At 46.4% G+C, this 25,277-nt stretch overlaps 8 pseudogenes; 4 read left to right on the top strand and 4 right to left on the bottom strand.

The window, feature by feature from the left end:
• Nucleotides 1-5,772: 5,772 nt before the first annotated feature.
• On the bottom strand, nt 5,773-5,891 carry LOC143950931 (5S ribosomal RNA; annotated as a pseudogene).
• A 743-nt stretch (nt 5,892-6,634) lies between these two features.
• LOC143950488 (5S ribosomal RNA) lies at nt 6,635-6,753 on the bottom strand (annotated as a pseudogene).
• A 2,276-nt stretch (nt 6,754-9,029) lies between these two features.
• Nucleotides 9,030-9,148, bottom strand: LOC143955513 (5S ribosomal RNA; annotated as a pseudogene).
• A 755-nt stretch (nt 9,149-9,903) lies between these two features.
• LOC143957346 (5S ribosomal RNA) lies at nt 9,904-10,022 on the bottom strand (annotated as a pseudogene).
• An 8,059-nt stretch (nt 10,023-18,081) lies between these two features.
• LOC143949624 (5S ribosomal RNA) lies at nt 18,082-18,200 on the top strand (annotated as a pseudogene).
• Nucleotides 18,201-18,300: 100 nt separating this feature from the next.
• LOC143954618 (5S ribosomal RNA) lies at nt 18,301-18,419 on the top strand (annotated as a pseudogene).
• Nucleotides 18,420-18,741: 322 nt separating this feature from the next.
• Nucleotides 18,742-18,860, top strand: LOC143952145 (5S ribosomal RNA; annotated as a pseudogene).
• Nucleotides 18,861-21,315: 2,455 nt separating this feature from the next.
• LOC143942660 (5S ribosomal RNA) lies at nt 21,316-21,434 on the top strand (annotated as a pseudogene).
• The last annotated feature ends 3,843 nt before the right edge of the window (nt 21,435-25,277 follow it).

Below are 25,277 nucleotides of genomic sequence, written 5' to 3'. Positions count from 1 at the left end.
TGCTATATTTATTATTAGAATAAACACATTACTATCTCTAAATCCTGGTAAACCAACTCACACAAAATCATCTTATTTCTACCTTACACGCAGCACATATTAAGATATTAGCCGGTATCTCTCTGCAAAAGTAAACGTAATGTGTAGATCACTCATCTAATATCAGTCTTCTCAGTGCTACCAGAACAAAATAAACAATGTACTGCCAAACCAATAACGGCCAATTACTTAACGTCTATCAGTCAATGACTTAACAAAATAAACTTAGCACTCTTTTGCTCTATTTTGTATATTTGTAGTTCTCCACATTAACGGTCACATTGATATCACCACTGACAACACACCACTGACCTTTTAACAGCACCAAAGAATGAAAAAAGCATGAATGAAAAAAGCGCTTTACATGACTCAGAAGTAGTTGCATTAGCAAAAAATAAAGTCCTGTCTTCTTTACACACTAGCTTTTCTGTATACATTAATCTCTCCGTGCCCATAATCTATATACACTAGCCTGCCTTCTTTTTACAAATAGTTTCGTTGTCCCAGCCTCTCTGCATACAATAGCCTCACTGAATTCCCCAGACTGTCTTCTGTATACACAAGCCTATCTGTACACATTAGCCTCTCTGTATACACTAGCCATTCTTCTGTATACACTAGGCTCTATTATCTATCCTATCTGTATACACTAGCCGGTCTTCTGTAGACATTAGCCTCCCTGTATAAACTAGCTGGTCTACTGTATACACTAGTCCGTCTGTATACACTAGCAAGTCTGCATACACTAGCCTCTCTGCATACCCAGCACGTTCTTATCTATCATCTAGCCTATTTGTATACACTAGCCTGTCTTTTGTACACATTAGCCTCTCTGTATAAACTAGAAAGGTCTTCTGTATACACTAGTCCGTCTGTACACTAGCAAGTATGCGTACTCTAGCCTCTCTCTCTGTATACCTTAGCCTCCATCTCTGCATACCCATTAGCCTCTCTGTATAAACTAGCCCGTCTTCTGCATTCACAAGCCTCTTAAACCCTTTTTTAGCCGTCTGTGTAACCAAGCCTCTCTAGTGTATACAGACGGACTAGAGTATACAGAGGGCCGGCTACTTGATACAGAGAGGCTAATGTGTACAAAAGACAGGCTAATGTATACAGATAGGCTAGATTATACAGAAGAATGTCCTGGGTATGCAGAGCGCTCAGCTTTAAGGGATGGCCAACGTGAGTAATATGAGGGACACTCCTCACCCCCCCCCCCCCACCTACTAGATCTGATTTTCATCCCCTTTCCCTCTCTGCCCCGGTCATTTGGTGGCATTTTTATGGACTCCCTTGCCCCCACCCATTCATAATCCTTACCGACCTTTCCCTCTGCTGCTTACAGGAACACACTGGATGACTTGTCTAATTAACCAACTGTACAAGACAGCGCTATCATCCTGGAGGAGGCTTTACCCCTCACTGTTTGGGTGGTCCCTTCCTCCCCCTGGATGCTCCACATATACCCCGACGACATTGTCGGAGGGGCACCACTTGACAGGAGATGGGGCTGTCATGCCAGTGGCATCTCCCATTGGAGGAAGGGATGATGGCCCCAACCACTTGGCAGCAGGTTCTTTCATGTACAGATCAGGGCGGCTCATCTTCCCTTCTGGAATCTTGACCTTAGAGGGGGGGGGGTTGCACTTTGGGGGGTCTGAGTGATACCTAGTGCGCTGTACTGGAAGGGCTTGACATTCCCGCATATGTGTCCCCAACCCCTGGTTGCGCCCCTCGCCCCCCCCTCTGGCCCCCACCTACTCTTTGCCGACATTGCCTTCTGCAGCTTTCGGGAACACCCTGGATGACTTATTTATTGAGCCTATTGGTACGAGACACTGCTTCCCTCCAGTTTGACTCTGGACCCCCCTGGAGGATTTACCCCTTACTGTTTGGGCGGTCCCAGCCTCCCTCTGGATGCTCTACACAGCCCCCAATGGCGATGCAGGAGAGACACTAATTGGCGGGCCCCAGGACTGCTGCTCGGGTGAAGTCTCCCATTGGATGGAGGGACGGTGGCCCCAGCCCCTTGCCTGCAGGATTTTCCATGCACTAACCAGGGCTGCTCCTCTTTCATCTTGATGTGGTGACCATGGAGGGGAGGAGTTGAAATTTATGGGGTCCGGGTGGCTGCTGGTGTGAGTGCGCTAAAGGACTTGACATTTCCGCATGTTTGTCCCCTCTCCCTAGCTGCCCCTCCTTCCCTCCCCCCTTCCCCCCTTCCCTCCTTCCATTCCCTCCCCTCCCTCCTTTCCCCCTTCCCTCACCCTTTCCCTCCCCCTTTCGCCCCTTCCCCCCGTTTTCCCCCCTTGCCTCCCCCTTTTCCCCCCGAGGCATGGACGGGGGAGAGGGGGTAAGAAGAGGACAATCTGCCAAAGGGAGAAATGCATTTGTTCGGGGGCTGCATGTACTTTTGGGGTATGGGACGGGGGGTGATGGATCCCATTCTGTGATGCCTTTTCTGTTGTGACGGGCTCCCTCGTGCATGCCTACGTTTAGGGCGAGCCAAGGAGACCCCTCAGTGCTGATAGTTATCTGCTCAACCTCGGTTTTGATTATACTATTGTTTTTTGGTTCTATGATGTTACTGATTGTCTTTTATTTGCATACCGGTATCAGACGTGACATTTACCACTGTCAGGACTAGGGGGACTGGGATCCGGGGGCTCCATCTCCGACCTGTCTACCCACCAACCCAAGTAGGACGGCGCTTTAAACCCAGTGTACATCTGGTAAGCGCTATAGCATAATTGTGCTGTTTTAGTATACCCTTCCTGTACTGTTGAGTGCAGACAACCCTTAATTTCCCTCTCCCCCTGGGGTTGAGGTGCCCGGCCTCTTTTTCCCCTTACCTTTCCTTCCATTTGCCCTTCCTTTCTCCCCCTTAGTTCCCGCCATCCATTACCTACCCAATATCTGACGTCCACCTCCCCCTCCCCAAGGAGCGATTGCTGACTCAGTCAAGGTCACCTCTCTAAACGTTAAGGGACTGAACTCCCCTGAAAAACGGCGGATCCTCCTGTGAGAACTGAAGACTTCCCGTACTGATGTGGCCTTTATACAAGAAACACATTTTAAAAATACTAGCCTCCCCTTTCTATGGTCGAGATCCTTCCCTAAGGTCTACCATTCTACTAACCCCTCCTCTAAGACCAAGGGAGTCTCCATTCTGATCTCTAGCAGGCTCCCCTGGGTTCTCCAGGATTCTCTGGTGGACCCTGGGGGTCGATATCTTTTTCTTAGGGGCCACATTGGAGAGCTCCTTTTTACATTTGCCACTGTGTACGCTCCCAATGATCACCAAGACACGTTCCTCAGCACTACCCTGCACAGATTATGTGACTTTCGGGAGGGCCAGTTGATATTCGGTGGGTTGACACTTCTGCCTCTTGCTCCTCGCTCCTCATTTCCTCTAGAAAGCAGATTACTAAGTGTTTACTGAATGACCAATTAGTTGTTGTCTGGCGTCTGCCACACTCCGGGGAAAGGGACTACTCTTTTTGCTCTTCCCCTCACAAATCATACTTTAGGATAGACTTCTTCTTGATTCCACATGACCAACTGCACTTGGTGAGCTCTTCCTCCATCGGCCTTATTACTTGGTCCGACCACGCTCTTGTAGCCCTTACCTACACCCTCTCTAGGAACCCCTCACCTTGGCCTCTCTTCTAGCACCTTAATGAAAGCCTCCTCCAGATACCGGAAGTTTTAGCAGATGTGACCAGGGAATTGGACTTTTATTTCCATGAAAACTAAACGCAGGACTGCGACTCGGGATAATTTGGGAGGCTCACAAGTCAGTATTCCGCAGGGTACTTATCAAGCACGGGGCGCACATCAAACGAACACGGAAGGAACAGCTTGCTAATCTGTTTCGTGAACTTGCCTCTGTGGAAGCGAAACATAAACATGCCCCCTCACGGACCTTAGAGATTGAATTGGGGACACTCCGTACCCAGATTACTGACCTACTCCATTATAAAGCGAAAGCGGCACTCCAGTTTTGTCGTAAACTGACGTAGGAGTCAAGGGGACAAGTGCAGAAAAATCTTAGCCAGGTCGGTAAAGGAGTTGAAATCTGCCTCTTAAATACCACAGTTGAGAGATGAGAATGGCCAGAGGGCCTCTACCCCAACCCAAATAGCCGAAGTCTTTGAAAAATTTTACTCTGATCTCTACAACCTGCCCGATTCAGGGTGTGGACAGGACAATATAGACAGATACGTAACCGTTTCTGGTCTACCAACCCTCTCATCGGAATCACGGGAGTACTTGGAGGACCCGATTACACTGGAAGAAGTCCAGACGGCCGTGGGACCTCCGAAGGTGGGTAAGCCTCCGGGCCTTGACGGATATATCGCACAATACTATAAGGCCTTCCTCCCTATTCTCGGCCCGCGCTTGGTGAATTTATTTAATACTCTGAGCTCGAATGGGGATTTTCCTGAGGATACCCTTAGAGCCCACATCTCGTTGATACCTAAGAAGGGTAAAGACCCGGGCCTATGTGGGAGCTACAGACCCATTTCCCTCCTAAATTCGCTCCTAAAACTATTCTCTAAAATCCTCGCCACGTGATTGGCACAGCACTTGCAGTCCCTTATACAGATTGACCAGTTAGGTTTTATTCCCACCAAGGAAGATAGGGACAACACCATTAAGGTGCTTACCCTGGTCCATAAAGTAAAGTCATCTGGGACCCTTTGGCCCACATTCTCTCTCAAACAGATCACCCACACTTAACCTGTCTGTCCAACTGGGAAAAGGACCTTAATTGCTCGTTTTCCCCAGCACAGAGACAACGCATTATCACTTTGGCTCTCAAAACCTCGCTGTGCACGAAGATACAGGAGACGAATTTTAAACTTCTCACCAGGTGGTATTTGACACCATCAAAGCTGCATAAATGTTTCCCCTGTTCCTCGAACATATGCTGGAGGTGTGGAGAAGAAGAGTGCACGTTGCTCCACATTTTTTGGTCCTGCCCCAGCTTGGTGGACTTCTGGACAGAGATCCGATGCATAACACAAAAATTCACAGACTTCTCCATCCCGGAAGAGGCTGCATTCTTTCTCTTGCACCATTCATAGATTCCCATTAAGAAGTACAAAAAATCAATTTTATGGCATGTGATAAATGCTGCGAAATCCTGCATCCCTCTCTATTGGAAAAAATGTTCCCCCCCTTTCATTACTCACTGGCTTAGGAAAATAGAGGACATTAAAAAAATGGAGGACTTGATCCTCACATCACAAGGTAAACAAGAATTTTTTAAACAAACATGGGACATCTGGAATACCTTTATATTCTCGCTGGAAGGATGTCGCATGCTATCGCCTTAGTGCTCTGAGCTTTCCTTGACTGGCCCCTTGGGCCGTGGCTGCCATCGTGTCTCGTCTCCTCTTCTCCTTTCCTGATCTTTCACCCCTTCTCTTTTCTGCCTTCCTCCCCTATCTCTCACCCCCTCTTTTGGAAAAAGTGGAAAATTGGGAATGACGGCCCCACACCCCCCTCTGGATGGATTATGCCGGAGGGACCTGGGGTTTGTGTGACCCTGGATCTTGGTACAGTACTTTATCCGTGCCTCGAATCATTATGATTGATGGAAGGCAGACTCACAGTTGCAAATATACCAGTATCAAGTATTGTTCAGCTGCTTTTTGCTCTGTATTTCTCTGCTGGGACCGTCTTCCCCTGTTTGGAGAAAAAATTATATTTGAAAAAAAAAAAAGCCTACGACACCTGGTATTCCCAGGCGGTCTCCCATCAAGGCATTAACCAGGCCCGACCCTGCTTAGCCTCCAAGATCAGACGAGATGGAACAGATTCAGGGTGATGTGGCCGTAGCCAATACCTACAGGCACGCTCAAGACAAACGCCAAGATGGTCACCTTGGGAACAAGCGGAAAAAAATAGGTCAACGGCAACAACATAAAAAGAAGACTACAGTATCTGGAAATCCCAGGCGGTCTCCCATCCAGGTACTAAACTAGTCCCAACCCTGCTTAGCCTCTGAGATCAGATGAGATTGGGCTCTTTCAGGGTGATGTGGCCGTAAGAGATTTCTTGAGGCACTCTCAACCCTCTTCACTAACGCCAAGATGGTCACTTTGGGAAACAAACAAAAAAAACAAGTCAATGCCAACAACATAAGAAGAAGTCTACAGCACCTAGTATTCCCAGGTGGTCTCCAATCGAGGTACTAGCAAGGCCCGACCCTGTTTAGCCTCTGGGATCAGAGGAGATCGGGCGCTTTCAGGGTTATGAGCCCATAGGCAATCTCTTTGGGCACTCTCAACCCTCTTGACAAATGCCAAGATCACCTTGAGATACAAGCGAAAAAAAACAGGTGAATGTCAACAACATGAAAAGAAGAATACGGCACCTGGTATTCCAACGCCATCTCCCATCCAGGTACTAATTATGACCAACCCTTCTTAGCCTCAGAGATGAGAAGAGATAGGGCTCTTTCAGGGTGATGCTGCTGTAAGCGATCTCTTTGGGCACTCTCAACCCTCTTAACAAATGCCAAGATGGTCACCTTGGGAAACAAGCGAAAAAAAAACAGGTCAACGCCAACAACATAAAAAGAAGCCTACGACACCTGGTATTCCCAGGCAGTCTCCCATCCAGGTACTAACAAGGCCCGACTCTTCTTAGCCTCCAACATCAAACGAGATCGGGTGCTTTGAGGGTGATGTGCCCATAGGCAATCTCCAAGTCAACGCCAACAACATAAGAAGAAGTCTGCAGCACCTAGTATTCCCAGGTGGTCTCCCATCTGGGTATTAACAAGGCCTGACCCTGTTTAGTCTCTGAGATCAGACGAGATCTGGTGCTTTCAGAGTTATGTGGCCATAGGCGAGCTCTTCAGGCACTCTCAACCCTCTTGACAAACACCAAGATGGTCACCTTGGTAAACAAAAAAAACAAAAACAAGTCAACGCCAACAACATAAAAAGAAGCCTACAATAGCAAACAAAGAACTGTCCTGGCTGGGCAGAATAGCGGCCTTTAAGATGGCCATCTTACCACAAATACTTTACCTCTTTCGCTCATTACCTATCCCAGTTCAATTTCATTTCATTCGTGAAATGTCCACAATTGTATGGAAATTTACTTGGGCAGGTAAGAGGGCCAGATGTTCACGCCTTAACATTCATCCACACAAGAGAGTAGGGGGAATGGGCTACCCGGATTTGTTAGACTACTTTTGGGCTACTAAACTTGACCAACTACGCCACTGGTTTCACCATGTAGACCCCACATTATGGGTAGGCCTAGAAAAAGCACTGCTACAAACGACTGACATCCGGTTATTTCTCCTAAGTGATTAGTGGGAACAATGGCCCTTGAGAAACATGTTGCCTTCGGCACAGATATCTCTACAGGCATGGAGGCTTCTCCTCCGACTAAACTGCAACGACTCACAATCGGTTCCTTATGACTTTCCCATAGAAATACTGGAGGTGAAACTCCCCCTGCTTTCGACAGCTCAGTTGAAGGCGGGAGGAGCCATTTCCTTGTCAAATTTGTTTACGGATGGACATCCGAAATCTGCTGACCACATTATGACTGAATTTAAGCTTCCAAACACATTATGGTTTTCATGTCTTCATATCTCCCACTATTTGAGGACCCACCCGACCCCTAAGTTGATAATGCCCCCTAAAGCCTGGCACTTCTACTCTAATGCCCAACACTCTATTAAAGGCATAACTCTATTCTATAATCTCATCAATGATAAAAACTCCTTTTGCAAAACACCGAACCTTAAAAGGTGGGAAAGAGATCTGTCCACCACTTTCTCCGATGAACAGTGGTCTCAAGCCTTCCGATCTATTCACCAAGCTTCCCACTGTGTTTCGCACTGGGAAATTACTCTTAAAATTCTCAACAGGTGGCATTATACACCCCTTAGAATAGCCAGTTTCTCTCCAGGTCTGTCGCCACTGTGTTGGAGAAAGTGTGGCCAACCAGGCAACCTGCTCCATATGATGTGGGAATGCCCAAGCCTAACCAGTTTGTGGAACAATGTTTTCCGCCTTATCTCGTCCCTCACAGGTATATTGACGTCACCCAATCCTGCTCTGACTTTACTGCAAATAGGTATAAATGACTTCCCCCCAGACGATAGGCCAGTTGTTACGCCTGTCTTGCTGGCTACCAGAAACCTCATCTTACGAAACTGGAAAGATACCTCTGCCATTAATGTTTCTGATGTACACACCTTAGTTAATAGATGCCACACATATGAACGCCTCCTAGCCATCAATAACTTGAGATGCCACAGGTTTGACAAAACATGGGGAACCTGGTGTAAGAGCTTTAAACCTAACTTGTAGACTAATACCTTGATTACAATGTAACTGTTACTGATTCTGATGTTTATATCATACTGTGTGTAGAGATTTCTGTTTTTGTTTACTTTGTTTAATTTTTTTTTATTGTTTTGCTATTTTGAAAAAAAAAAAAAAACCTTATGTATCTTGACTTAATGTATGAGATATATGCTGAATATCAATAAAACCTATTGATTTAAAAAGAAGCCTACGGCACCTAGTATTCCCAGGTGGTCCCCAATCCTGGTACTAGCAAGGCCCCACCCTGTTTAGCCTCTGAGATCAGAGGAGATCGGGCGCTTTCAGGGTTATGTGCCCAAAAGCAATCTCTTTGGGCACTCTCAACCCTCTTGACAAATGCCAAGATAGTCACCTTGAGATACAAGTGAAAAAAAAACAGGTCAATGTCAATAACATAAAAAGAAGAATACGGCACCTGGTATTCAAACGCCATCTCCTATCCAGGTACTAACTAGGCCCAACCCTTCTTAGCCTCAGAGATGAGAAGAGATAGGGCTCTTTCAGGGTGTTGCTGCTGTAAGCGATCTCTTTGGGCACTCTCAACCCTCTTGACAAATGCCAAGATGGTCACCTTGGTAAACAAGCGAAAAAAAAAAACCAATCAACGCCAACAACATCAAAAGAAGCCTACAATAACTGGTATTCCCAGGTGGTCTCCCATCCAGGTACTAACCAGGCCTGACTCTTCTTAGCCTCCAAGATCAGACGAGATTGGGTGCTTTCAGAGTGATGTGGCCATAGGCAATCTCTTCAGGCACTTTCAACCCTCTTGACAAACGCCAAGATGGTCACCTTGGGAAACAAGCAAAAAAAAAATAAGTCAATGCCAACAACTTAAAAAAAAAGCCTATGGCATCGAGAAATCCCAGGCGGTCTCCCACCCAGGTACTAACCAGGTCCCAACCCTGCTTAGCCTCTGAGATCAAATGAGATTGGGCTCTTTCAGGGAGATGCGGCCATAGTAGATTTTTTCAGGCACGCTCAACCCTCTTGACAAACGCCAAGATGGTCACCTTGGGAAACAAACAAAAAAAACAAGTCAACGCCAACAACATAAAAAGAAGCCTACAGCACCTAGTAATCCCAGGCGGTCTCCCATCCAGTTAATAACAAGGCGTGACCCTTTCTAGCCTCTGAGATCATAGGAGATGGGGTGCTTTCAGGGTGATGTGCCCACAGGCTATCTCTTTGGGCACTCTCATCCCTCTTGACAAATGCCAAGATCACCTTGAGATACAAGCGAAAAAAAACAGGTCAATGTCAACAACATGAAAAGAAGAATACGGCACCTGGTATTCCAACGCCATCTCCCATCCAGGTACTAACTATGACCAACCCTTCTTAGCCTCCGAGATCAGAAGAGATAGGGTGCTTTCAGGGTGATGCGGCTGTGAGTGATCTCTTTAGGCACTCTCAACCCTCTTGACAACTGCCAAGATGGTCACCTTGGGAAACAAGCGGAAAAAAAAAACATGTCAACGCCAACAACATAAAAAAAAGCCTACGGCACCTGGTATTCCCAGTCGGTCTCGCATCCAGTTACTAATCAGGCCCGACAATGCTTAGCCTCCGAGATCAGACAAGATCGGGTGCTTTCAGGGTGATTTGGCCGTAGGCACTTTCTTTGGGCACTCTCAACCCTCTTGACAAACGCCAAGATGGTCATCTTGGGAAACAAGCGGAAAAAAAACAGGTCAACGCCAACAACATAAAAAATAGGATTTTTATATACAGCTTACCTGTTAAATCCTTTACTTGAGAGTACATCACGGGACACAGGAGCTTCATTACATAGTGGGTTATATAGGCACCTCTGGTGATTGGACACTGGTTAACCCCCAATTAAGGAGAATTCCTCCCCTATATAACCCCTCCCATATGGGAGGCACCTCAGTTTTGTAGCAAAGCAATAGGAAACCACGTAAAATCCAAGAGGGGCGGGAGCCCTGTGTCCCGTGATGTACTCTCAAGAAAAGGGTTTTACAGGTAATCTGTATATAAAAATCCTATTTTCTTGATCATACATCACGGGACACAGGAGCTTCATTACATAGTGGGATGTCCCAAAGCAATGCTCAGATTGAGGGGAGGGAGACACAGATCATAATATATAGACCTCCAAGGACCGGTGGACCTAAACTGCAGCCTGCAGTACACTGCACCCAAAGGCGATATCCTCTTGCCCTCTGACATCCACCTGATAGAATCTGGTGAATGTGTGGACTGATGACCAAGTTGCAGCCTTACAGATCTGAGCCAGGGAGGCCTGGTGATGCACTGCCCAAGAAGCACTTACAGCCCTAGTTGAGTGTGCTTTCACTTGAAAAGGAGGGATCTTCCCTTTAACACTATAGGCCTGAGAAATAATCTGTCTAATCCACCTTGAGAGAGTGGATTTTGATGCCGCCTGGCCCTTCCTAGGGCCTTCCGGCAAAATAAATAAGCAATCAGTTTTCCTTATCTGAACAGTTGCCTGAAGATAGATACTGATTGCCCTTAGCACATCCAAAGTGTGCAAAGATTCTTATTCTGCGGACTGTGGGTCCGGAAAAAAGGATGGTAGGATTACATCTTGATTCAAATGGAATCCTCAAACCACCTTAGGCAGAAAGGACCTGTTGGGATGCATTACCACCCGGTCCTTATGAATAATTAGATACGGCTCTTTGCTGGAGAGAGCTGCTAGTTCTGACACTCTTCTAGTCGTGGATATGGCTACCAAGAAAACCAATTTTTTAATCAAAAGAACTAACGAAGCCTGATGCAAAGGTTCAAAAGTTTGCCCCTGCAAAGCTGAGAAAACCAAATTCAGAACCCATGGACACACCGGAGGTTTGACTGGCGGCCTTATCCGCATAGCCCCCTGGATGAAAGCCTGCACCAGGGAATGCGATGCAAGTGCCTTCTGAAAAAACACTGACAAGGCCGAAATCTGCACCTTGATAGTGCTTACGGCCAAATTCATTTCTAGGCCTGACTGGAGGAAGGCCAAGATCCTGCTAATGACATACTTTCTAGGATGCCATTCCCTGAGTTCACACCAGGAAACATATGCCCTCCAGATTTTGTAGTAAATAAGCCTGGAGGCCGGCTTTTTGGCATTGACCAGAGTAGAAAGGACTGGCCCGAAAGCCCACGGTTTCTCAGAATGTGGGTCTCAGCAGCCAAACCGTCAAATTCAGACTGTGTAAAGCAGGATGGTAATTTGGACCCTGTGAGAGCAGATCTGGCCCTAGAGGGAGGATCCACAGCCTGCCTACTGCCAACTTCATGATCTCTGCGTACCACGGTCACCTGGGCCAAGCCGGTGCTACCAAAAGAACCAACTTTGTCTCCCTCTTGACTCTTCCCAGGAACCGCGACAGAAGCGGGCACGGGGGGAAGGCATAAATCAAATTGTACTTACCCCAGGGAACTGTCAGAGCATCCGACCCCTGAGCGAGTGTCCTTGACACGACCTTGTCCAGTTTTCTGTTGAACCTGGACGCAAACAGATCTACGTCTGGAGTACCCCACCTGCGACATATGTTCCAAAATACGGCGCGGTGCAGAGCCCATTCTTCTGGGCACAACTGCTGGTGGCTCAGAAAATCCGCCTGCCAATTTTCCACTCCTGGAATGAAGACTGCAGAAAGGCATGGTACATGCCTTTCTGCCCAGACAAGTATGCGATTTACCTCTTTTTGCGCAACCAGACTCCTGGTACCGCCCTGGTGATTGATATAGGCCACTGCAGTGGCATTGTCAGACTGAACCCGAACAGGGAGACCCCGTAGTCTGAAAGACCAGTTTATGAGAGCCATATAAACTGCTCGGATCTCCAAGACATTTATGGGCAATAGCTTCTCGATCGCAGACCATTTCCCCTGCGAGCATGTCTCCTCCAACACTGCTCCCCAGCCTGTCAGGCTGGCATCTGTCGTAATAATCTTCCATGGAAGAGGAAGAAAAGTTTTGCCTTTCAACAAATTCTCGGTTTGTAACCACCAGACGAGACTCTTGCGTGTCCCTGGGGATAGACGCATAGGAAGATCCAAGGACTGGGGCTTCCTGTTCCAAGCCGCAAGGATGCATCTTTGCAGAGGCCTTCAGTGGAACTGGGCGAATGGAACGGCCTCGAAGGAGGCGACCATTTTCCCTAACAGTCTCATGCACAACCGAATGGGGGAAGATCATCTGCCCAGAATTAGGCGCACCAGATCCCCAATGGCCAAGGCTTTTGGCCTTGGTAGAAACACCTTGCCCTGAGCCAGTGGCGGAATAATAGGGGTCGCCAAGATCGCCATGGCGACCGGGCCCCTTGCTGCAGGGGACCCGAGGGCCCCCTGTACTTCTGTGATAGGAGGGAAGGCTGAGAGGAGCTCGCAATCATCAGCCGAACTGAAATCGGCACTGTGCGGCAGCTCCTCACATTAGGCTTAGTGAAAGCAGTGTGTGCTCTTTGTCTCCCCCTAGAGTGCAGTACCCTCCAGGAAGAGGTTAATGTCTGCTGTTTTTTTTAAATAAGCCTATCTACTGTATTTGTGATTGTATGTGTGTGTGTGAGCATGCTTGTATGAGTGAACATGCTTGTATGTGTGTGTGTGAGCATGCTTGTATGAGTGAACATGCTTGTATGTGTGTGTGTGTGAGCATGCTTGTATGAGTGAACATGCTTGTATGTGTGTGTGTGTGTGTGTGTGTGTGTGTGAGCATGCTTGTATGAGTGAACATGCTTGTATGTGTGTGTGTGAGCATGCTTGTATGAGTGAACATGCCTTTATGTGTGTGTGTGAGCATGCTTGTATGAGTGAACATGCTTGTGTGTGTGTAAGCATGCTTGTATGAGTGAACATGCTTTTATGTGTGTGTGTGAGCATGCTTGTATGAGTGAACATGCTTGTGTGTGTGTGTGTGTGTGTGTGAACATGCTTTTATGTATGTGTGTGTGAGCATGCTCGTATGTGCGTGTGTGTGAGCATGCTTGTATGCATGTGTGTGAGCATGCTTGTGTGTGCGTGAGCATGCTTGTGTGTGAGCATGCTTGTATGTGTGTGTGTGTGTGTGTGTGTGTGTGTGTGAGCATGCTTGTATGTGTGTGTGAGCATGTATGTGTGTGTGTGTGTGTGTGTGAGCATGCATGTATGTGTGTGAGCATGCATGTATGTGTGTGTGTGTGAGCATGCATGTATGTGTGTGTGTGAGCATGCATGTATGTGTGTGTGAGCATGCATGTATGTGTGTGTGTGCGAGCATGCTTGTATCTGTGTGCGTGCATGCTTATATCTGTGTGCGTGAGCATGCTTGTATGTATGTGTGTGTGTGTGAGCATGTATGTGTGTGTGTGTGAGCATTAATGTATGTGTGTGTGTGTGAGCATGCTTGTGTGTGTGCGTGTGAGCATGCTTGTATGTTTGTGAGTGTGTGTGAACATCCTTGTATGTGTGTGTGAGAGCATGCATGTATGTATGTGTGTGTGTGTTCATATATGTATGTGTATGTATGCATGTGTGTGTGCATGTGTTTATCAGTGGCGGTGCATCCAAAAGGGTGCACAGGTTCCACCCCCTCTATGACCAATGGATAGATTCATGCATAGCATAGCATGAATCTATCCATGGCCACCGCTGCCACCCCCATATTTAGGTGTCTGGTTCCTTTTGGGGTGCCGGGTGCCTGAATTACAGCGGCGGGGGGTGTTTTTGTAGCACCTGATTAGAGCCATGGGCTATAATAGGCTTCAAAATAGGTGAACTGCGAGCGCCATGCTTAACGCTCACAGTCTACCCAGCCAGGTGTGTTAGAAAAGTGAATTAATATTCACTTTCCTAACACTGAACCGCCTCTCCACCAATCAGGTGTGCGGGTCTTTTACCCATCACTTGATTGGCTGAAACGATAGACACAGCTATTGGACGCCCATCAGGAGGAGAGGACGGGAGATGAGGATGGCAGTAGCTGCATGGAGGACCCCGCTCATGGCCATTACCCGCTGCCCCACCAAGACAGGGTAAGTGGCAGGCAGACAGTGAGCGGGCAGTGAGGATTCACAGTGGCAGCATTTGATGGGCACAGTAGCAGCATTTGATGGGCACAGTAGCAGCATTTGATGGGCACAGTGGTAGCATTTGATGGGCACAGTGGCGGCATTTGATGGGCACAGCGGTGGCATTTGATGGGCACAGCAGTGGCATTTGGGCACAGCGGTAGAGTTTGATGGGCACAGTAGTGACATTTGATGGTACAGTGGTGGCATTAGATGGTACAGTGGTGGCATTTGATGGGCACAGTGGCTGTAATTGATGTTTTTTAAATCGGTTCCTTTATATGCAACCACCCACTTGGGACTGGGCCCTGGTGTTCCACCATCGGGCTCGGAGAAAAGAGCCCTGTCCGGAGGTCGGGGGGCGCCATGGTTTCCTGCATCGGGGCCCTGAAGGTTCTAGTTACGCCACTGCCCTGAGCGGTGTCGATAACCATACCCAGGTATTCCAACCTGGTAGCAGGCTGTAGGGACGACTTTTCTAGGTTTATAATCCAACCTAGACGTTCCAGGTGTTCTAGCGTTTTGGTAACACCGTGGTTCAGGAGCGCTACTGTTTTCTCTATGAGAAGCAAATCATCTAGATAAGCCATGACGGCTATACCCTGAGCTCTTAGGTTTGCCAAGAGAGGGTCCAGAATCTTTGTGAAGACTCGAGGGGCCGTCGCAAGCCCGAACGGCAAGGCTACAAATTGAAAATGGCACCGCTCTACCGCGAACCTTAGATACTTTTGGTGTGCGCGAAAAATTGGCACATGGAGATATGCATCCTTGATGTCTATTGATGCCATAAACTCTCCCCCTTGCAGGGAGGAGACCACAGTGCGAATTGACTGCATTCGGAAGGACTGGATGCGTAAAAAACAGTTCAGATCCTTCAGATCCTGGATAGTTCTGACACTTCCATTTGGCTTTGGAACAGTGAAGAGATGCGAGTAAAACCCTGAACCCTGTTCTTTTGGGTCCACTTCTACTATCACCCCCTGGGATAGTAAGTGATCTAAGGCCAGAAATAGCGGTCTTTGCTTTACTGGGTCCCTGGGGATCCTTGACCTTTGAAAGCGAGAAGGTGGAATCTCCTGAAACTCCAGCTTGTAGCCCAGAGATACCGAAGAGACCACCCACTTGTCCTGGATCTCTTCCCGCCAGGCTTCCGCAAACTGCAGGAGCCTTCCTCCCACTCGGCCGAGTGGGGGCGCCCCTTCACAAGGAAGCTTTTGGGCTCTGCTTGGCAGGCTTTTGCCCCCCGGATTTCTTCTGTGCCTGGGCCCGGCCTTGAGTTTTTCCTGTAGAGGTGGGTTGAGAAGACCGTCGCCACTGCTTAGAGCTTGATGCTCCGGGAGAAAGAGAACGCCTAAATGATGGACGTTTTGACTGGAAGGAGAGTAGATTTACCCCATGAAATTTTTTGGAGGAATTTGTCTAATTCTTCTCCAAACAAACGTTCCCCTTTAAACGGGAACCTAATCAAATGCTTCTTGCATGATAGCTCAGCTGCCCAATTCTTTAGCCATAGGGCCCTTCACATGTGTACCAACAGGAGAGACAAACGAGATGCTTGTTGGAGAGAATCCAAAATCGCATCAATCATGAAACACAGAATTTGAGGTATTTCTGCATAATTCTCCACTTCCTCACTGGGAAGGAGGCCAAGCATCTGCTTAACCTGTTGCTTGAGGAACTGACACAACCCCACAGCTGCGACTGTAGGTTGCACTACAGCGCCAGTCATGGAAAAGGAGGCTTTTAATAATGTTTCCAGCTTTTTATCAGTTGGATCTTTAAATACCTGAGCATTATCCAAAGGACAGGTCAGGTTTCTATTCACGCAAGAAACAGCCGTATCAACAGATGGGACATCCCATTTCTTGGTGAAACTTTACTCCAGAGGATAAAGCATAGAAAACCTTTTAGGAGGAGCAAACAGTTTATCGGGATGTTTCCAATCCTCATACAACAATTTATCCATTAAGGGATGAATTGGAAAGGAAAAGGCAGTCTGTGGGATTTTCCTGACTCCCAGGGAAGAAACAGAGGACGTAGCGATCTCAGCAGCAGGCATTCTGAATGTGGTACGCACCAATTCAGTATAATACTGCACCTGTTTTCTGAGCGCCTTGGAGGAGGGGACTCTCTCCTCTTCCTCTGGTTCATCCAACTGCTCAAGATCCCTGTCCCAAGCTAGGGATCTCTCCTCATTGTCAGAAGTGTCATCTGAAAGAGGAATCTCAGCAGAGGGAGGGGGTCTACCCCTTTTCCTGCTATCTTTCAGGGAAGCTGAAAAAATATGTTTCTCCCTTCAAAACCCTCCAATGTAGCCCTAAGGGAGTCCTCAGTGACGTATATCGGGGCTGAAATATTAGGAGAGGCTGCAAAACCTGACAGGGGCACTGACTCATCCTGTGAGGCTGGCTCCAATCTTGCAGGGGGGGGTGGTAACCTACAGGCATTTTTAGAACCCCCTAGACCTAGGAAGTGACTTACCAGTGCCCTTGTATATCAAGAGGCTTCCGCGCTCTATGGCAAATATGGTCAGAAGGCAAAATAACAACAGGAGCAGCAATCACTGTATGAGTTGGCTCTCAATGCTATATATACTTAAAACAGGGGGGGGGGTTGTGTTGCGCTACCTTGAAAACCAAATAATATGAAAAAATAAAAATAAATCATTAATACTAGCAAAAACCAGTATCGGTGCAACTGTGTTTGTAAATTAAAACAGTGCCAATTGCTTATAAGTTATATGAAAAGTGCATACATGCATTTATACATAAATTAACTATTTAAAGGTGTCTCTGTGCATCATTCAGGTGTCAAAAATTCAGGGTACATTGCTAAATGCAATAAAACACATATAACCAAATAAAAAAACAAAAAAAAAACAGTGTAAAATTGCAGTGTATATAAAATTAATTAAAACACGTAAAAAATTGACTAATTCCAACGGGAATCAATAGCAGCAAATGAGTGAGTTACGATAACATCAGTGAATCACACTAAAGTGTCCCATACATAGTCCAATCGTGCAATTTGAATGCAATAATCACAATCCAAAAATTAAAGTGCAATGTGCCAAACCAACTCTCTTCTGGTGATATTCCGTGCCAGTGATGCTTATGCTATATAATTACCTCGCAGCTGCAAGGTATGCAGCGAGAAACAAAGCAACTAAATTACAGAGAATGATCAAAGTGATGGCTGCACAGCGGACTTCTGGAGATACCACAAACTCTTCCGATTTCCTCGTGGATTATAAATGACAGGCAAGCTCAAAGGGATAAGTCAGAAAGGTCCACCATGGTGTAGTATTTCAAACCAACACTTTTATTTAAGATAAAACTTGTCTACTCACAAGAAAAACGGAACAGTACACAGTTATAACAATGGACCGGCGAGCGTCTTGCTCGGATGTAAACGTCACTTCCGGTTTCCTACGCGTTACGTCATCCAATGACTTCAACTGGGATCCCAGTTCTCGTCTGATCTCAGAGGCTAAACAGGGTCGGGCCTTGTTAATACCCGGATGGGGGACCACCTGGGAATACTAGGTGTGGTAGACTTCTTCTTATGTTGTTGGCGTTGACTTGTTTTTTTTGTTTCCCAAGGTGACCATCTGGGCGTTTGTCAAGAAGGTTGAAAGTGCCTGAAGAGATTGCCTACGGGCACATCACCCTGAAAGCACCCGATCTCGTTTGATGTTGGAGGCTAAGAAGAGTCAGGCCTTGTTAGTACCTGGATGGGAGACCGCCTGGGAATACCAGGTGTCGTAGGCTTCTTTTTATGTTGTTGGCGTTGACCTGTTTTTTTTTCGCTTGTTTCCCAAGGTGACCATCTTGGTGTTTGTCAAGAGGGTTGAGAGTGCCTGAAGAGATTGCCTATGGCCACATCACTCTGAAAGCACCCAATCTCATCTGATCTTGGAGGCTAAGAAGAGTCAGGCCTGGTTAGTACCTGGATGGGAGACCACCTGGGAATACCAGTTATTGTAGGCTTCTTTTTAAGTTGTTGGCGTTGATTCGTTTGTTTTTTTTCACTTGTTTCCCAAGGTGACCATCTTGGCATTTGTCAAGAGGGTTGAGAGTGCCCAAAGAGATCGCTTACAGCAGCAACACCCTGAAAGAGCCCTATCTCTTCTCATCTCTGAGGCTAAGAAGGGTTGGGCCTAGATAGTACCTGGATAGGAGATGGCGTTGGAATACCAGGTGCCATATTCTTCTTTTTATGTTGTTGACATTGACCTGTTTTTTTTTCGCTTGTATCTCAAGGTGACTATCTTGGCATTTGTCAAGAGGGTTGAGAGTGCCCAAAGAGATTGCCTATGGGCACATAACCCTGAAAGCGCACGATCTCTTCTGATCTCAGAGGCTAAACAGGGTTGGGCCTTGCTAGTACCTGGATTGGAGACCACCTGGGAATACTAGGTGCCGTAGGCTTCTTTTTATGTTGTTGGCGTTGACTTGTTTTTGTTTCGCTTGTTTCCCAAGGTGACCATCTTGGTGTTTGTCAAGAGGGTTGAGAGTGCCTGAAGAGATCGCCTACAGCCCCATCACCTTGAAAGTGCCCGATCTTGTCTGATTTCGGAGGCTAAGCATTGTCGGGCCTGATTAGTAACTGGATGGAAGACCGACTGGGAATACCAGGTGCCGTATGCTTATTTTTATGTTGTTGGCGTTGACTTGTTTTTGTTTTGTTTGTTTACCAAGGTGACCATCTTGTTGTTTGTCAAGAGGGTTGAGAGTGCCTGAAGAGTCCGCCTATGGCCACATAACCATGAAAGCACCAGATCTCGTCTGATCTCATAGACTAAACAGGGTCAGGCCTTGTTAATACCCGGATGGGAGGCCACCTGGGAATACTAGGTGCTGTAGACTTCTTCTTATGTTATAGAAACAATATGGTCCAACCAATCCTGTGACACCGTGCAGAGATAGGCACATCATCTCCTAATAAAATTGAAAATTACAAAACGAGGAAGGGGGATGGGAAGGGGAAACAAGGGAGATTTTTAAGCGGTGCAATTATAAACACTAATAGAACGAAATATAATAAAAATTCATTTATTCATATACATTAAAAAGCACTATAGTGTCAAATATAGTACGTAGAAATACAAAGAACATTGTACGCATTTTTACTGGACTAGAGGGATCCCGGAAATGCAAGTTGAAAGACTGATAGCACTCGTTCCCAACATGTTTCGCAACAAGCTTCTTCAGGGGAATGTGCAACTAACGATAAATATAATATAGAATTAATATACAAAGTAACATAAATCTACAATGTAATTACAAAGATACATAGATACATATAGATATATATAGCAACCCAGGCATGTGTGATCTAAACAAAATGGCGCTTACCACCTATCGACCAGCAACCGCAAACCAGGAATCAACACTAGATGAAGATATGTGCAACCGGCGTCACCGGTGTCACCGGCGTCACTGGCGTCTGACGGCACCGGCTCGATGCGGACATTCTGGAGAGAACACCGCTCATGTGCAGAGCCAGTTACGCCGACGGCCAGACTACATTTCCCATCATGCCACTAAGCTGGAGGTGGAGCTTCCAGCTGGGCAGTTGCCAAAAGGGTTAACAATAGAGAGATGGCCATAATGGGTCTCTGGTGTTATAGAGACGGAAGTAGACAAGCCTGTATGCAAACTAGCCCTATCCCCATAATAGGGGTCACAGCCAGTGATCCACCATAACGGGTGTCCCCAAAGTCAATGACTCAAGAGGCACCCTGGGTGTCCGTATGCCCCCCAACCAAAAGGAAAAGGCTAATGGACCCACTGATTTGTCCCAGTGATGCAAAAAAAAGGTATCGATTAATCCCGGACACAGCGCTAGCGATCTGTGGAGCGCCGCCCTGTGAACGAGAGTCATAGTGAACAACAGAGATCCCAATGTTTGTGCAGCATGATCCGTGACCACAGATACAAACAAACCAGGGTACCATGATAACTAGTTTATTATTAGACACAAAAGGAGAAAAAAATATCAATTATAATTACAGCAATGATCAAGTCAATTCATATGGTGTTATAACAAATCCAATAATGAAATAATAAAAAAAAAAAAAAAAAAAAAAAGGGGGAATGGGGGGGAGGGGAGGAGGGGGAGAAAAAAAGAAGGACATTTCTTCATCTAAGTCCTGTTGTCAGGGAAAACCCAGAATGGGGGTAAGGGGAAAAGAACACTATTATAAAAATGATCTAAAACTGATATTTTCATTGAACCCCGGGTACTGGGTAGCTTTTAAAGTGAAAATCCATTTGGCCTCGGTTTGTAAAAGAAACTTGTCAACAGAACCACCTCGTGAATTCAAGGGTATATGTGCCAAAGCTGTAAAACGAATCCAATCAGGGTCAAAGGAATGGTAAGTCCCAATATGCCTACTTATGGCTGTGACTATTTTTTTATTTAGTATAGGTTTAATATAATCCTTAATGCGGATTGAAAACAGTAGTTTAGTCTTACCAACACAGAAGCCTCCGCATCGGCATTGCGCTAGAAATACGATGCCGGGGGTGGAACACGTAACATGAAACTTAGGAAAAAAAACACCTACCATTGGGTAGTTTCACTTTACAAGAGTTATTAATATACGGACACGTGTCGCATTGACCACAGGAATATGTGCCGAATTGTTTCAAAGAAGTGGATAATGGATTGTCAATAAAATTACTTTTAACTAAACAATCTTTTAGAGATTGTGATCTCTTAAAAGTAATTGCAGGTGAGTCAGTTATGTATTGATTTACAATAGGGTCGGCCTGTAATAAAGGCCAAAATTGTTGCACGATGGTCCGAAAGCATTTTGTTTGTTTACCAAGGTGACCATCTTGGTGTTTGTCAAGAGGGTTGAGAGTGCCTGAAGAGATTGCCTATGGCCACATCACTCTGAAAGCACCCAATCTCGTCTGATCTTGGAGGCTAACAAGAGTCAGGCCTGGTTAGTACCTGGATGGGAGACCACCTGGGAATACCAGTTATTGTAGGCTTCTTTTTATGTTGTTGACATTGATTCGTTTTTTTTTTTTCGCTGGGCACATCACCCTGAAAGCACCCAATCTCCTCTGATCTCAGAGGCTAGAAAGGGTCGCGCCTTGTTAATACCTGGATGGGAGACCACCTGGGAATACTAGGTGCTGTAGGCTTCTTTTTATATTGTTGGCGTTGACTTGTTTTTTTTGTTTGTTTCCCAAGGTGACCATCTTGGCGTTAGTCAAGAGGGTTGAGAGTGCCTGAAGAAATCTCCTACGGCCACATCACCCTGAAAGAGCCCAATTTCATGTGATCTGAGAGGCTAAGCAGGGTTGGGGCCAGTTTAGTACCTGGATGGGAGACCGCCTGGGATTTCCAGATGCTGTAGTCTTCTTTTTATGTTGTTGTCGTTGACCTATTTTTTTCCGCTTGTTCCCAAGGTGACCATCTTGGCGTTTGTCAAGAGAGTTGAGAGTGCTTGAAGATATTGGCTACGGCCACATCACCCTGAATCTGTTCCATCTCGTCTGATCTTGGAGGCAGAAAAGGGGAGAGAGGACAGGCCAGAAAAAAACTAGCCCTCATCTCCCCCCCTCTACCAACATATCATAAACATTGTGTAAGGAATTCAAAAATCGATCATGTCTATTCCACCAGTATTTTCGTTGCCAGTTTGTGCGTGCATTGTCTATGCAAGAAAAACAGAACAAACAACCCAACCTTAACCATCCAGGTTCCCCCCTCCCCCCTCCCTGCTCATTGTCCCCAACTGTAACGAGCTTCATCCCAAAAACCAAAAAGGTAAAACAGTTCAGTCTAGGGAGTGACCAGACATAGCTCCCAGGTTCAGTTAGTAGTAAAACCTTGTCAGGTCAGTTAAGGGGAATCTTGGGCATCCCCCGGCAAATCATAGCAAACAAAAGGCACCTGATGTTGTAACAAAATTAAAAAGTGCGCATCCTATGTTGGGCTATGGGCACCAAATCTAGGTCCGCCAGGTAAACGTGAGGGTAACTTAGCATTAAACATAACTCCTGGGTTGGACAACACTGAGATACCTCACACGATGTTCGCCCCAGCCCGTAAACAACGAATCCATCCATAATAATAGGTAAGGGCAATCTCCGCGATGTCTGTGCAATGCCTTAGAAAGATAGGTTTCCTCCCTGTAACTCTCTTCCCCCCCTATTCTCTCTTTCTCTCCTCCCCTTCCTCCCCCCCCCTCCGCAAGCCTTATATAAACTTATCTTCACAAGACGTAAACCCCCTCTCTACTTATCTATCTATCTATCTATCTATCTATCTATCTATCTATCTATCTATCTATCTATCTATCTATCTATCTATCTATCCACTTCCATCCCTTCCCTAATTTACCTCTTTCCTTTTTTCTGCTTTTGTCTACCTTGCATTGATACTCTCACATTATGCTCATTGTTGAACCCTATTCCATAATCATTGATATGGGAGTTGTACCTTTTTCTTTCCTCCCCATGTACTTAATGATCTTTGTCAATATGTCTGGTACCTTGAGCAGATAAACTTATATTGTGGATATCTATGTTTCCAGTGAGATACTTCATATTGTCTATTCGCCTGTACTATTGGCTTACTTACTGTTCTGTTAATCAGTTCTAGGATGTGATTTTTTCCTTGTATGTTGTTTTTTCGGAAAACAATAAAAATCTTTGAAAAAAAAAAAAAAAAGAAAGATAGGTTTATTGCAGTCCATCTAACCATTCCGAAGCTTCTGTGGGTGAAAAAAAAAATTATACTTAAATTATATAATTTAATTATAAGAAAAAAAACACTCTCAGCTTAGCAGGATACATTATGCTTTAAGGAAGGTGTTTCTCTCTTCTTAACGTGGAGGAAAGCTGCTCTTTGTTTTTGGGTGGTAGCAGAAAAATCAGGGAAAATGGAGATCTTCTTTCCGTTATATTGTATATCTTGTAAGTTCCAGGCAGTACGCATAATGCATTCTTTGTCCCGAAAGTGGAGCAACTTGCCAGGATAGGACGTGGCGGCGCTCCAGGGGGCATAGGGCGCATAGGTACCCTATGAGCCCGTTTAATCGCAAACAAGGGTGACAGGGCCTCCCGCCCCAGCAAAGTACCCAGCCATTGCTCCAGGAATTGCTCTGTGTCCCTGCCTTCCGCGCCTTCCGGGAACCCCACGTTTTAAAGTAAGCTCTTCCTCTCCCTCCACCGTCCCCTCAGCCTCCATCCCCCGGTCCGCCCGTGGTGTGGGATCACAAGGGTCACTATCCTTCTCCCAGGCCCCATCCTCCTCCCATGGCTACATGTCCTCCTCCGCCTGTGGTATCACCGGCGGAGGGGTATGCTGACTGTGCGGGGAGTCCGCAAAATGTTCCTTAATGGTCGTCGGAGGCTTAGGTTTAATGGCATTGCTGGAGGATGTTTGTGTACCGGCCGAGGGGCCGAATTCACCTTTCGTCTGCGGCTTGCATTTCGGCGGCTTACCATTAGAGGAGGATGCGCCGGCGCCATCTTTGGCCTTGTTCCCTGCCTGTGAGGCCGCTCACTCTGTGGTGGATTTATGACTCGCCGGGCCGTTCCGACGCATTCTAACGGGTCCTGGCGAAGGCGGTGGGTGTTCCGGTGGTGTCTGCGAGACAGGGACAGAGTCGGTGCGGTCGGATGCTGTGCAGGATTCTTTGGTGCCGGAGGAGCTCTCAAGACACGCTGTCTACATGTCCGCCGCTGGCCACGCCCCCCTCCATTTTTTTTTATGTCCTCTATTTTCCTAAGCCAGTGAGTAATGAAAGGTGGGGAACCTTTTTTCCAATAGAGAGGGATGCAGGATTTATCACATGCTGTAAAATTGATTTTTTGTACTTCTTAACCACTTCAATACAGAGCACTTTCGCCCCCTTCCTTCCCAGCCCAATTTTCAGCTTTCATCGCTCTAGCGCTTTCAGTGACAATTGCGCGATCATGCTACACTGTACCCAAATGACATTTTTATCATTTTGTTCGCACAAATAGAGCTTTATTTTGGCTTTATTTTGGTGGTATTTATTCACGACTCAGTTTTTTATTTTTTGCGATATAAGCGCAAAAAAGTGGAAATTTGTAAAAAAACAATATTTTCTTTTTTCTATTTTAAAAGAAATCCAATAAAATCAAATTTTGTCATAAATTTAAGCCAAAATGTATTCTGCTACATGTTTTTGGTAAAAAAAAATCCGTTAAGTGTATAATAATTGGTTTGTGTGATCACGGACATATGTACGCAAATGATCATGTACATATGTGTGCAGGTGATCACGTATATACATGTGCAGATAATCATTGTAACATGTGATTTTAGTGGGACATATGTGGGGGACATGTTTTTATTATTAGGGACATGTGTTTTTATTATTTGGGGACATGTATGTTTTGGGGACATGTATGTTTTGGGGACATATGTGGGGACTGTGTTTATACTGGGTGGTGGTATTACACTAGACTGGTGATCAGTGAGTAAAAAGCTGTAAAAAAACAGCTCATACTCACTGATCATCAGCCGGCTGCAGCGATCTGCTCTCCTCTCCTCAGCGATGACTTCTGTGTGAGGAGGAGAGGAGCTGATTGCCTAGCAACCGGCTGTTTGTTTGCATCACATGACGGCCGTGATTGGACACGGGCGTCATGTGATCAGGAGGGCCAATCAGAGAGCCCTCCTGCCGATCTGAGATGCGCCGTGTCCAGGTGACACGGGCGCATCGGGATCGCGCCGCTGCGCGGGCACGCGCGCGCGATCCCGCTCCTTCTGATGGACGTTCCTGAACGTCCTATCAGAAGTAGACGGCTCCCACCCGGCCGTATATGTGCATTGGCTGGGTGGGAAGTGGT

The sequence above is a fragment of the Lithobates pipiens genome, unplaced genomic scaffold, assembly GCF_037356315.1.
Source record: "Lithobates pipiens isolate NorthernLeopardFrog02 unplaced genomic scaffold, aLitPip1_a1.2 Scaffold_10, whole genome shotgun sequence".
Classification (NCBI taxonomy): domain Eukaryota; kingdom Metazoa; phylum Chordata; class Amphibia; order Anura; family Ranidae; genus Lithobates; species Lithobates pipiens.
Note: the sequence above shows the minus strand (reverse complement) of the source record. Positions and strands in the feature narration are given on the sequence as shown.